Raw genomic sequence first — 11494 nt, 5'->3', positions numbered from 1 at the left:
ATCCCCTTTCCCAGATGGCTAACCATCTTCAGCCTCTGCAAATGGGTATGTTAGAGTGAAGCAGTCACTGGTGTGGAAATTAAGGACCTGTTCCCACAAGTGCCTGGATGAATTTCTGCATGTTGATGATTGCCTGCCTGCTGTGTGTTCAACATCCAATCATGGTTCCCCTTTGTGTGAGACAAGATCCTGATAGAAGAACCCTCTCCACAGAGAGATATTTAAGGCACTTACTTGACAGAGATAAGGAAAAGCCCATTGTGCATTTGCATGGGGTGGGGGGTGATGGCTGGGGTATAGTGAGGCTTGGAGAGCCAGAGAAATTTGGAGTGCACATGAGAGAAAAAACAGAGGGAGGTTGAGACAGTCAGAAAGAGAGTGCATGGACTTGATGATATCATAGACTCGTTTCTGATGTTTTTAAACTATTGCAAACTGGAATTGGGGGGAAATCCTATAATACGATTAAATCTATGTATTCATCAGCTGTAAGATGAAAATAAAACAACCCTATAGACAGAGATCTTCAGCCAAAGTGAGACAGGGATGTTGCTCAGCCCCACCCCTTCAATATCTACATCAGAGGTGTCAAACTGCAGTATTGGGGGGGGGGGGGGGGGGGAAGAGAGGCATAAATCAGGTTTTCAGGATACCTGAAGTGGAGGAGTAGCCAAGTGGTTAGTGCACCAGACTTTGACCCTGGGGAACTGGGTTCGATTCCCACTGCAGCTCCTTGTGAATGTAGTTGCAAAATACCACAGAAAGGCAGTATATCAAGTCCCATTTCCCTTTCCCTATTTGAGATTCTACATGGAATGTTGCTATTCCACTAGCAACATTCCATATAGAAGCTTGCCCTTGCAGATCAGCAACCTGCAGGACTTCAGACTCACAGAAACAGAAGCCTGTGCGGCTGGCCGCATTGGTGATCTGCAAGGGCAGGCTTCTACATGGAATGTTGCTAGTGGAGGAGTAGCCTAGTGGTTAGTGCAGTGGACCTTGATCCTGGGGAACTGAGTTCAATTCCCACTGCAACTCCTTGTGACTCTGGGCAAGTCATTTAACCCTCCATTGCTCCTGGAACAAAATACGTATCTGAATATATGTAAACCGCTTTGAATGTATTTGCAAAAACCTCAGAAAGACGGTATATCAAGTTCCATTTCCCTTCCCCCTTTCCCTTATGACATCACAATATCAGAAGTGAGCCAAGTATTGGGCAATCAAGCCATTGTGACATCACTGATGAGGTTGGCTCTTATTGGTGGAATGAGTGGAGGAGTAGCCTAGTGGTTAGTGCAGTGGACTTTGATCCTGGGGAACTGAGTTCAATTCCCACTGCATCTCCTTGTGACTCTGGGCAAGTCACTTAACCCTCCATTGCCCCTGGTACAAAATAAGTACCTGAATATATGTAAACCGCTTTGAATGTAGTTGCAAAAACCTCAGAAAGGCGGTATGTCAAGTCCCATTTCCCTATTTCAGATTCTACATGGAATGTTTCTATCCCACTAGCAACATTCCATGTAGAAGCCTGCCCTTGCAGATCAGCAACGCAGCCGCACAGGCTTCTGTTTCTGTGAATCTGATGTCCTGCCGCATTGCTGACCTGCAAGGGCAGGCTTCTACATGGAATGTTGCTAGTGGAGGAGTAGCCTAGTGGTTAGTGCAGTGGACTTTGATCCTGGGGAACTGAGTTTGATTCCCACTGTAGCTCCTTGTGACTCTGGGCAAGTCACTTAACCCTCCATTGCCCCTGGTACAGAATAAGTACCTGAATATATGTAAACTGCTTTGAATGTAGTTGCAAAATACCACAGAAAGGCAGTATATCATTTCCCTTTCCCTTTTCCCTAATGGATCTGCACAAGAAATATTTGCAGGCAGTTCCTCCACCTTATGAAAATACATATCAAGAACATTTGTTAGGGAAATCCTAAAAACAGGACTCCAAAACTGCAGCTTGACCCTCCTGATCTTTTATCAATGAATTCCCCTCAATACTGGAGCCTCAGAAATCAAATGCTTGTTATATGCAGATTCATCCCGTCCTCTACCCCAGGTTTATAAGAGAATCAAAACCTACTGGAGACTTACTGCCAATCCTGAGCCTTACGAGTGAACCTGGAAATGACAAAAAAAACCTCCAACACAATTTCAAATTCTTCATAATAAACAAGAACTTGAACACACCTTGGCCTGAGATTAAGGCATCTGGGACTTTTTAACTAGATGCAAAGAGAAAATGCTCTAAGATCCGTATATGCAACAAAGAAAACCCTCATCCCCGAAAAGCTACTATTAAAATTAGTTGATAATATCATTCAACCAATCCTTCTATATGGAAACAAGGACTGGAGTTTATTATTAACTCCAAATGACATAGAATGGGACAAAACCCTCAATGGAAACCTTCCACTTCCAGACAGTCCTTGTTCACAGAGTTTCGGCCGTTCCCCTAATCATTCACAATATTATGAAAGAATATTCAAATTCTGGTTTCATCTCCGTGACAGCAACACAAACTCCCTCCACTACCAGTCTAATTGTGAAGTAACAAAAACCCTACAAAAAAAGTCATGTATCCCACCCCCCCCCCCCGATTTTGAACTGAAGCGGGCAGTGCAGTGAAAGTCCGCTGCCAGCACTGAACCCAGATACTCATTGCCGGATCATTTCCGGTGACCAGCATTGAATATCTGGCTTCATTTTGGGTTGCCAGTCGATAACCGGTTAAGCCGATATTAGCCATCGGCTGGCGCATAAAGATAGGACAGGTTTTTATGCACTAACCTTGCCTGATTAGCGCTGAACATCGGGCCCTAAGTGTGACCCACCCCAGAAATGCCCCTGGAACACCCCAAGATAGCGGGCTCCTGGTTATGCGCTAACCGCGAATGTTCATCAGAAATAACCAGTTATCTCCTGCTGAATATTCGCGAGTAGCCGGTTATGTGTAATTTAACCGGTCAGTGGCTATTGCTGACTGGTTAAATCACTTTGAATATCGGGCCCAGAGAGCCAAAGAGTAACATGGCAGTAACTTTGACAACTCTGTCTGCTCAAAACACGGCTGCAAGGCTAATATTAGGCAAATCGCGCTTTGATCATGCTCAACCTCTTCATTATAAACTACACTGGCTCCCCATTAAAGACCGTATTGCCTTCAAAATCTGCTCATTGACTCACAAGATAATTTATGGGGAAGCCCCTGCCTACATGCTAGATTTGATAGATCTACCATCAAGAAATGCTTCGGTGACTGCTCGATCCTACCTTAATCTACAGTGGTGGAAATAAGTATTTGATCCCTTGCTGATTTTGTAAGTTTGCCCACTGACAAAGACATGAGCAGCCCATAATTGAAGGGTAGGTTATTGGTAACAGTGAGAGATAGCACATCACAAATTAAATCCGGAAAATCACATTGTGGAAAGTATCTGAATTATTTGCATTCTGCAGAGGGAAATAAGTATTTGATCCCCCACCAACCAGTAAGAGATCTGGCCCCTACAGACCAGGGAGATGCTCCAAATCAACTCGTTACCTGCATGACAGACAGCTGTCGGCAATGGTCACCTGTATGAAAGACACCTGTCCACAGACTCAGTGAATCAGTCAGACTCTAACCTCTACAAAATGGCCAAGAGCAAGGAGCTGTCTAAGGATGTCAGGACAAGATCATACACCGGCACAAGGCTGGAATGGGCTACAACCATCAGTAAGACCTGGGCGAGAATGGAGACAACTGGTTGGTGCCATAGTAAGAAAATGGAAGAATTACAAAATGACTGTCAATCAACAAAGATCTGGGGGCTCCACGCAAAATCTCACCTCCGTGGGTATCCTTGATCATGAGGAAAGGTTAGAAATCAGCCTACACCTACAAGGGGGGAACTTGTCAAATGATCTCAAGGCAGCTGGGACCACTGTCACCACGAAAACCATTGGTAACACATTACGACATAACGGATTTGCAATCCTGCAGTGCCCGCAAGGTCCCCCTGCTCCGGAAGGCACATGTGACGGCCCGTACTGAAGTTTTGCCATTGAACACCTGGATGATGCCGAGATTGATTGGGGAAGAGGTGCTGTGGTCAGATGAGGAGACAAAAATTGAGCTCTTTGCATGAACTCAACTCGCCGTGTTTGGAGGAAGAGAATGCTGCCTATGACCCAAAGAACACCGTCCCCACTGTCAAGCATGGAGGTGGAAATGTTATGTTTTGGGGGTGTTTCTCTGCTAAGGGCACAGGACTACTTCACCGCATCAATGGGAGAATGGATGGGGCCATGTACCGTACAATGCTGAGTGACAACCTCCTTCCCTCCGCCAGGGCCTTAAAAATGGGTCGTGGCTGGGTCTTCCAGCACGACAATGACCCAAAACATACAGCCAAGGCAACAAAGGAGTGGCTCAGGAAGAAGCACATTAGGGTCATGGAGTGGCCTAGCCAGTCACCAGACCTTAATCCATTGAAAACTTATGGAGGGAGCTGAAGCTGCGAGTTGCCAAGCGACAGCCCAGAACTCTTAATGATTTAGAGATGATCTGCAAAGAGGAGTGGACCAAAATTCCTCCTGACATGTGTGGCAAACCTCATCATCAACTACAGAAGACGTCTGACCGCTGTGCTTGCCAACAAGGGTTTTGCCACCAAGTATTAGGTCTTGTTTGCCAGAGGGATAAATACTTATTTCCCCTCTGCAGAATGCAATAAATTCATATACTTTCACCAATGTGATTTTCGGATTTAATTTGTGATTGCTATCTCTCACTGTTACCAATAACTACCTTCCATTATGGGCCTGCTCATGTCTTTGTCAGTGGGCAAACTTACAAAATCAGCAAGGGATCAAATACTTATTTCCACCACTGTACATTACCCAAGCTGCAAGTCTGTTAAATACAAGCTGCTCTTTTCATCTTCTTTCTCCTACGTCAGCCCAAAGTCTTGGAACGTCGTCCGAGGCATCTAAAAGAGATTGACGACCACCAGTTATTCAAGAAATCCTTAAAAACATTTTTATTCGAGAAAGCATATCCCCCCACTTAACGCTCAGTCTGCACCTTCCTCATGTTACCTATACCCGTTTAGCCAACGTGTAATGCCCTCATGTTCTTTCCCGCCCTTCAGACTTTTGTGTCATTAGCCTCCTCATATTGTAACCTTTTGTAACATTGTAAGCCACATTGTGCTCGCTCTAGTGGGAAAATGTGGGTAAATAAATAAAAACTCAAGCAGCAACAGCCCTACTTATTATAATTAATTAATTAATTAATGTATTTATTTATTTATTGCATTTGTATCCCGCATTTTCTCACCTATTGGTAGGTTCAATGAGGCTTACATGAAACAATGGGAGGCAGATACAAAGTATCGAGCAAGGTTAACATAGAGAATGGCATGGGGACAAAATTTGTCCCCATCTCCCCCCATTCACTTGGGTTCTGTCTCTGTTCCCACCCCATTCCTGCAGGTTCTATCCCCGTCCCCATGGGCTCTGTCCACATCTGCAGAAGCCTCAAACTATTATGATTTTATATTTACATCTTTTTATTAACGTATAAAAAGGAACAATATGCTGTAACTGTTGTGTATAAATTACAAATTGAAAACAATAATAACAATGAGCAGCTATAATAACCCCACCACCACCACCACCCTCTACCCTTCCAACCCCAACAATAGCTGACTTCTACTACCCCAAGGAATCCTAATCTACCCTATTAAAATGTTCAGGGGTACAAAATACAACCATTCTGTATGCCCTAGAGGGGAAATATGCCCTATGAAGCACTGTTATGATTTTTAAATCTGTGGATGAATAAGAAGTCATCAACAGTCTCAGGATTCAGTCTCTCTCTCCTGTCTTCCACAGTTCCTCCTGCAATAGAAGGTGTCTTCTTAGAAGATGTGCTGGTAGCAGGATGTACAGGATCCCCATTGCAAATTTGCCAGTTGTGGCCAGCCTGTTTGCTTGTTTTTCCAAAAATAAAAATATTGTCGTCTACATCAATCAAACATAAATAACAGTCCAGTTCATTAACAGTTTGTCCCGTCCTAACGGACTCTTTCCCATCCCTGCCCCGTTCTCGTGGGCTCTGTCTCCGTCCCCATCCCCGCAGTTATTGCGGGTCCCTGTCCCCATGTCATTCTCTAGGTTAACAATTCAAGAGAGACAATGAGAGTCTGTATAGCTTTCTCACGGTTATGTCCTTAGGAGGTTCAATGGGGTTTACATGATTCATTGAAAGATAACTACAGAGAGGGTACAGTAAAGTTACAACATAGTTGGATAAGGTTATAACATTGGTCGGGCAGGGTTGCAGTTCAGGGGGAAGTGGATATGTTGTAGAGTCTACACAGTAAGTAATGGACACGTTAGAGAATGTACGAGTCAATGGAATTGTATTGGGTCCTGGTTGAGAATGTTTAGGAAGGTTAAAAGGGAATGCTACAAATATTACATGAGGCCCTGAAACACTTGCTACTATCTGGGTTTCTGCCAGGTACTTGTGACTTGGATTGGCCACTAGGAAGCAGGATACTAGGCTAGATGGACCATCGGTCTGACCCAGTAAACCTATTCTAATGTTCTTACCAATGCGCCTTCTACTGGGAAAACAGAACAAGCAGAACTGCACAGAAACAACATACCTGCAAAATCCTCTCACCTTGATCACCCACACCAGTCACAGACAGATCATCATCAAATATAGAATAAGTGGTCATCACAGACCAGAAATAGAAAAGGCAGACAAAAACTGAACTGGAAACCCCAAGAAGCTAGACTTTGCATGCAACGTAATGATGGAAAAATGGAAACAGAAATGCACTTCCTTCTGCACGGTGCAAAATACAAAGGCAGGAGACATGCGTGTTTCTCAAAATTAACAGAGAAAATCATAACAGATCAAGTAGGAAAACTCCATATAGTCCAGGGAAGAAATAAGAGAAGGCGCAAAATCTATTGGAGACAGAAATTTCTGTTGGACCTGCCAATGTCTCTGTGATTTCCCTTAAGTAAATGACTGGACGGTTCTCCAAGAAAATCTAAGCTTTACTTGCAGGTGAACAGTTCATAATGTCTTGCAGACTGTTGCATCATAAGAACATAAGAGTAGCCATACTGGGTCAGACCAATGGTCCATCTAGCCCAGTTTCCTGTTTTCCAAACAGTGGCCAAGCCAGGTCACAAGTACCACCTGGCAGAAACCCAAATCATGGCAACATTCAATGTAGAACCCCAAAGAATAGCAAGATTCTGGAATCCTAAAGAGTGACAAGATTCCATGCAGAATCTCAAATAGTAGCAACCTTCCATGTAGAACCCCAAAGAATAGCAAGATTCCATGCAGAAACTCAAAGAGTAGCAACATTCCATGTAGAACCCCAAAGAATAGCAAGATTCTGGAATCCTAAAGAGTGACAAGATTCCATGCAGAATCTCAAATAGTAGCAACCTTCCATGTAGAACCCCAAAGAATAGCAAGATTCTGGAATCCTAAAGAGTGACAAGATTCCATGCAGAATCTCAAATAGTAGCAACATTCCATGTAGAACCTCAAAGAATAGCAAGATTCTGGAATCCTAAAGAGTGACAAAATTCCATGCAGAATCTCAGAGTAGCAGCATTCCATACTACAAATCCCATGTATGAAGTATAAGTAAAATGAAGGTATTGATAAGTATTGTGAAATTTGAGAAGTTAACGAGGGCAAGCAGTTGCTTTCCATGTATGCCTCAATAGCAGACTATAGACTTTTCCTCCAGGAATTTGTCCAAACCTTTTGTAGCCTAGTGGTTAGTGCAGTGGACATTGATCCTGGGGAACTGAGTTCGATTCCCACTGCAGCTCCTTGTGACTCTGGGCAAGTCACTTAACCCTCCATTGCCCCTGGTACAAAATAAGTACATAAGTACATAAGTAGTGCCATACTGGGAAAGACCAAAGGTCCATCTAGCCCAGCATCCTGTCACCGACAGTGGCCAATCCAGGTCAAGGGCACCTGGCACGCTCCCCAAATGTAAAAACATTCCAGACAAGTTATACCTAAAAATGCGGAATTTTTCCAAGTCCATTTAATAGCGGTCTATGGACTTGTCCTTTAGGAATCTATCTAACCCCTTTTTAAACTCCGTCAAGCTAACCGCCCGTACCACGTTCTCCGGCAACGAATTCCAGAGTCTAATTACACGTTGGGTGAAGAAAAATTTTCTCCGATTCGTTTTAAATTTACTACACTGTAGCTTCAACTCATGCCCTCTAGTCCTAGTATTTTTGGATAGCGTGAACAGTCGCTTCACATCCACCCGATCCATTCCACTCATTATTTTATACACTTCTATCATATCTCCCCTCAGCCGTCTCTTCTCCAAGCTGAAAAGCCCTAGCCTTCTCAGCCTCTCTTCATAGGAAAGTCGTCCCATCCCCACTATCATTTTCGTCGCCCTTCGCTGTACCTTTTCCAATTCTACTATATCTTTTTTGAGATACGGAGACCAGTACTGAACACAATACTCCAGGTGCGGTCGCACCATGGAGCGATACAATGGCATTATAACATCCGCACACCTGGACTCCATACCCTTCCTAATAACACCCAACATTCTATTCGCTTTCCTAGCCGCAGCAGCACACTGAGCAGAAGGTTTCAGCGTATCATCGACGACGACACCCAGATCCCTTTCTTGATCCGTAACTCCTAACGCGGAACCTTGCAAGACGTAGCTATAATTCGGGTTCCTCTTACCCACATGCATCACTTTGCACTTGTCAACATTGAACTTCATCTGCCACTTGCACGCCCATTCTCCCAGTCTCGCAAGGTCCTCCTGTAATCGTTCACATTCCTCCTGCGACTTGACGACCCTGAATAATTTTGTGTCATCGGCGAATTTAATTACCTCACTAGTTATTCCCATCTCTAGGTCATTTATAAATACATTAAAAAGCAACGGACCCAGCACAGACCCCTGCGGGACCCCACTAACTACCCTCCTCCACTGAGAATACTGGCCACGCAATCCTACTCTCTGCTTCCTATCTTTCAACCAGTTCTTAATCCATAATATACCCTACCTCCGATTCCATGACTCTGCAATTTCTCAGGAGTCTTTCGTGCGGCACTTTGTCAAACGCCTTCTGAAAATCCAGATATACAATATCAACCGGCTCCCCATTGTCCACATGTTGCTTACCCCTCAAAAAAATGCATTAGATTGGTGAGGCAAGACTTCCCTTCACTAAATCCGTGCTGACTTGTCTCATCAGTCCATGTTTTTGTATATGCTCTGCAATTTTATTCTTAATAATAGCCTCCACCATCTTGCCCGGCACCGACGTCAGACTCACCGGTCTATAATTTCCCGGATCTCCTCTGGAACCCTTCTTAAAAGTACCTGAATATATGTAAACCACTTTGAATGTAGTGTAAAAACCTCAGAAAGGTGGTATATCAAGTCCCATTTCCCTATAACAAGCCATTTACAGTCTTACCTCCTCATCTCAGTCTTTAGCCTTTCCTTTTATTCCCACAGTGTTGAGACTGCAAACAGCAAGGTTTCTCCTTCTTACGGCTTGTATGAGCTCTGAAGGCAGGTGAGGGTTTTGTCTCTTTTTCCCTCCTGTCCCTCCAAGCAGGGCCACCGAAAGGGGGGGACAGCGGGGGACAAAAATTCCCCAGCCCGGGCCTCTGGGGGGGGGGGTTGCCTGGGCGCTCCTGCCACTGCAGTCCAGCCCGCCCGCGGTCCCGTCGCTCCCTGGCATTGAACTTAAGCGCCTCACATCACCTTTGAAAGCGCAGCAAGCAGCAGCAGACCACTCCTTCCTTCCGTGTCCTGCCCTCGCCTGACGTAACCCGCAAGGGCGGGACACGGAAGGAAGGAGTGGTCTGCTGCTGCTGCTGTGCTTTCGAGGTGAGGCACTTAAGGTCTGTACAGAGGGCCCGGTGAAGGGGGGGGGGCCCTCTCTTGATTCAGTCATCTCAAGTTAGGAGACTGCAACAGGTCGCTCTCAGGTCTCTTGGCTGTCGTTTGAGGAACTTGTTCTATACCTGTTCTGTCTGATACCTGTCTGTCTGTCCCTGTGCAAAAGCATTACTTATGGCTGCACATTCACTTGTAAGGCTCCTACAGATTACCTCCCAATGGCTGATCCCAGAGAACATAGTCAGTAAATCTTAATCTGCTAATGCTGTTGAATAGGGGGGAGGGGAGGGACAGAGTCCGGCTAAAGCTGGACTTCCCTGGTCCGAACTCTATCCAGGCCATTCTCTGATATCATGGGCAACCTGGATAACTTCCATTGGCCGGCCACTGCTGAATATTCAATGCCAAGCCTGGCACAGAATATTCTGGTCAAATTCAGCCTGCAGTGCTCAGCGCCTGTGACTGCTGCAGATTGAAGATCGGGCCGTATAAATTCTCAGATTTGCTCAGACAGCAAATTAACTAAAAAATGAGGAGGGGAAAACCTCCTCTGAGCTTTTTCATGGGATTATAAAAAAAAAAAAACGGTACCAGATATTTTAATGACATGGGTCCAAAAAAAACCAAACTAGTTAAATTCTCAAATTCCACAATACTTATCAATGCCTTCATATCCTAAAACTGTAAATAACGTGCTTCTTATCTTAGCCACGCAGAAATGATATGAGTATCCATTCATCACCCCAGTAAAAACGCACACCGTGTACCATTAATACTCTGCATTGCACTCCCCCTGCATATCACAATTGCTAGTATTATATTTCTAGTTCATCTTTTAATTCCAAATACTTTACAAGTTTTACTTTGACAATCTGAGATTTGTCCTGCCCATTGCTTCCTGCTTAGACAGCCAGGCAGAGACGTGGTCCTGCGGTGGATTAGACTGGAAAAACATCAGCTCTTTAGCTCTCGGCCCTGCCAACCCCTTAACCAGGGTAAACAGTCAAAATAAATTCAAGTATTAAAAATAAAATATTATGGCAAGTTCAGAGAAAGCCAGCCCCACTGTTTATAGGAAAGCTGCAGGGGAATAGGGAACTAATTCTTCCCTTTTGAACCACAGGGCAGGGCTGCAGGGGGCTGTAATCTCTCAGCTGACCACAGGGCAGAGTTGGACCTATAGTCAGACGGGGCTGTAGCCGTGCCAGGGCCTGGGGGCTGTGTCCTGCATGGACAGTTTATTCTGGCTGTGATCCTAGAGCAGAAGGAGGCCTTGTGCCTGGTTAAATATTTGCACTATGATTTGTATTAATTATTTTTGCCGGTTTGGTTTGTGAGGAGGAGGGAGGTATGTCTTGTTGACTCTTGTACTTGTTGGAACAGTGTTTAGTTCAGAAACTACCTATATTTGCTGGATCTGGAGGAAACCTGCAACTCTGTAGCGCTGCAGCCTAATCTCAGGAGGTCCTGTAGCCACAGAGAAACACCTCATCAGAGCCATAGGCTGTGCATGCCAACAGTCATGCCTCTACCATCATGCCAGTGGCAGAAATAAGCTC

This window comes from Microcaecilia unicolor, unplaced genomic scaffold (assembly GCF_901765095.1).
Source record: "Microcaecilia unicolor unplaced genomic scaffold, aMicUni1.1, whole genome shotgun sequence".
In the NCBI taxonomy this organism is placed as follows: Eukaryota; Metazoa; Chordata; class Amphibia; order Gymnophiona; family Siphonopidae; genus Microcaecilia; species Microcaecilia unicolor.
The sequence above is the reverse complement of the archived record's forward strand: the minus strand, read 5'-3'. Positions refer to the sequence as shown.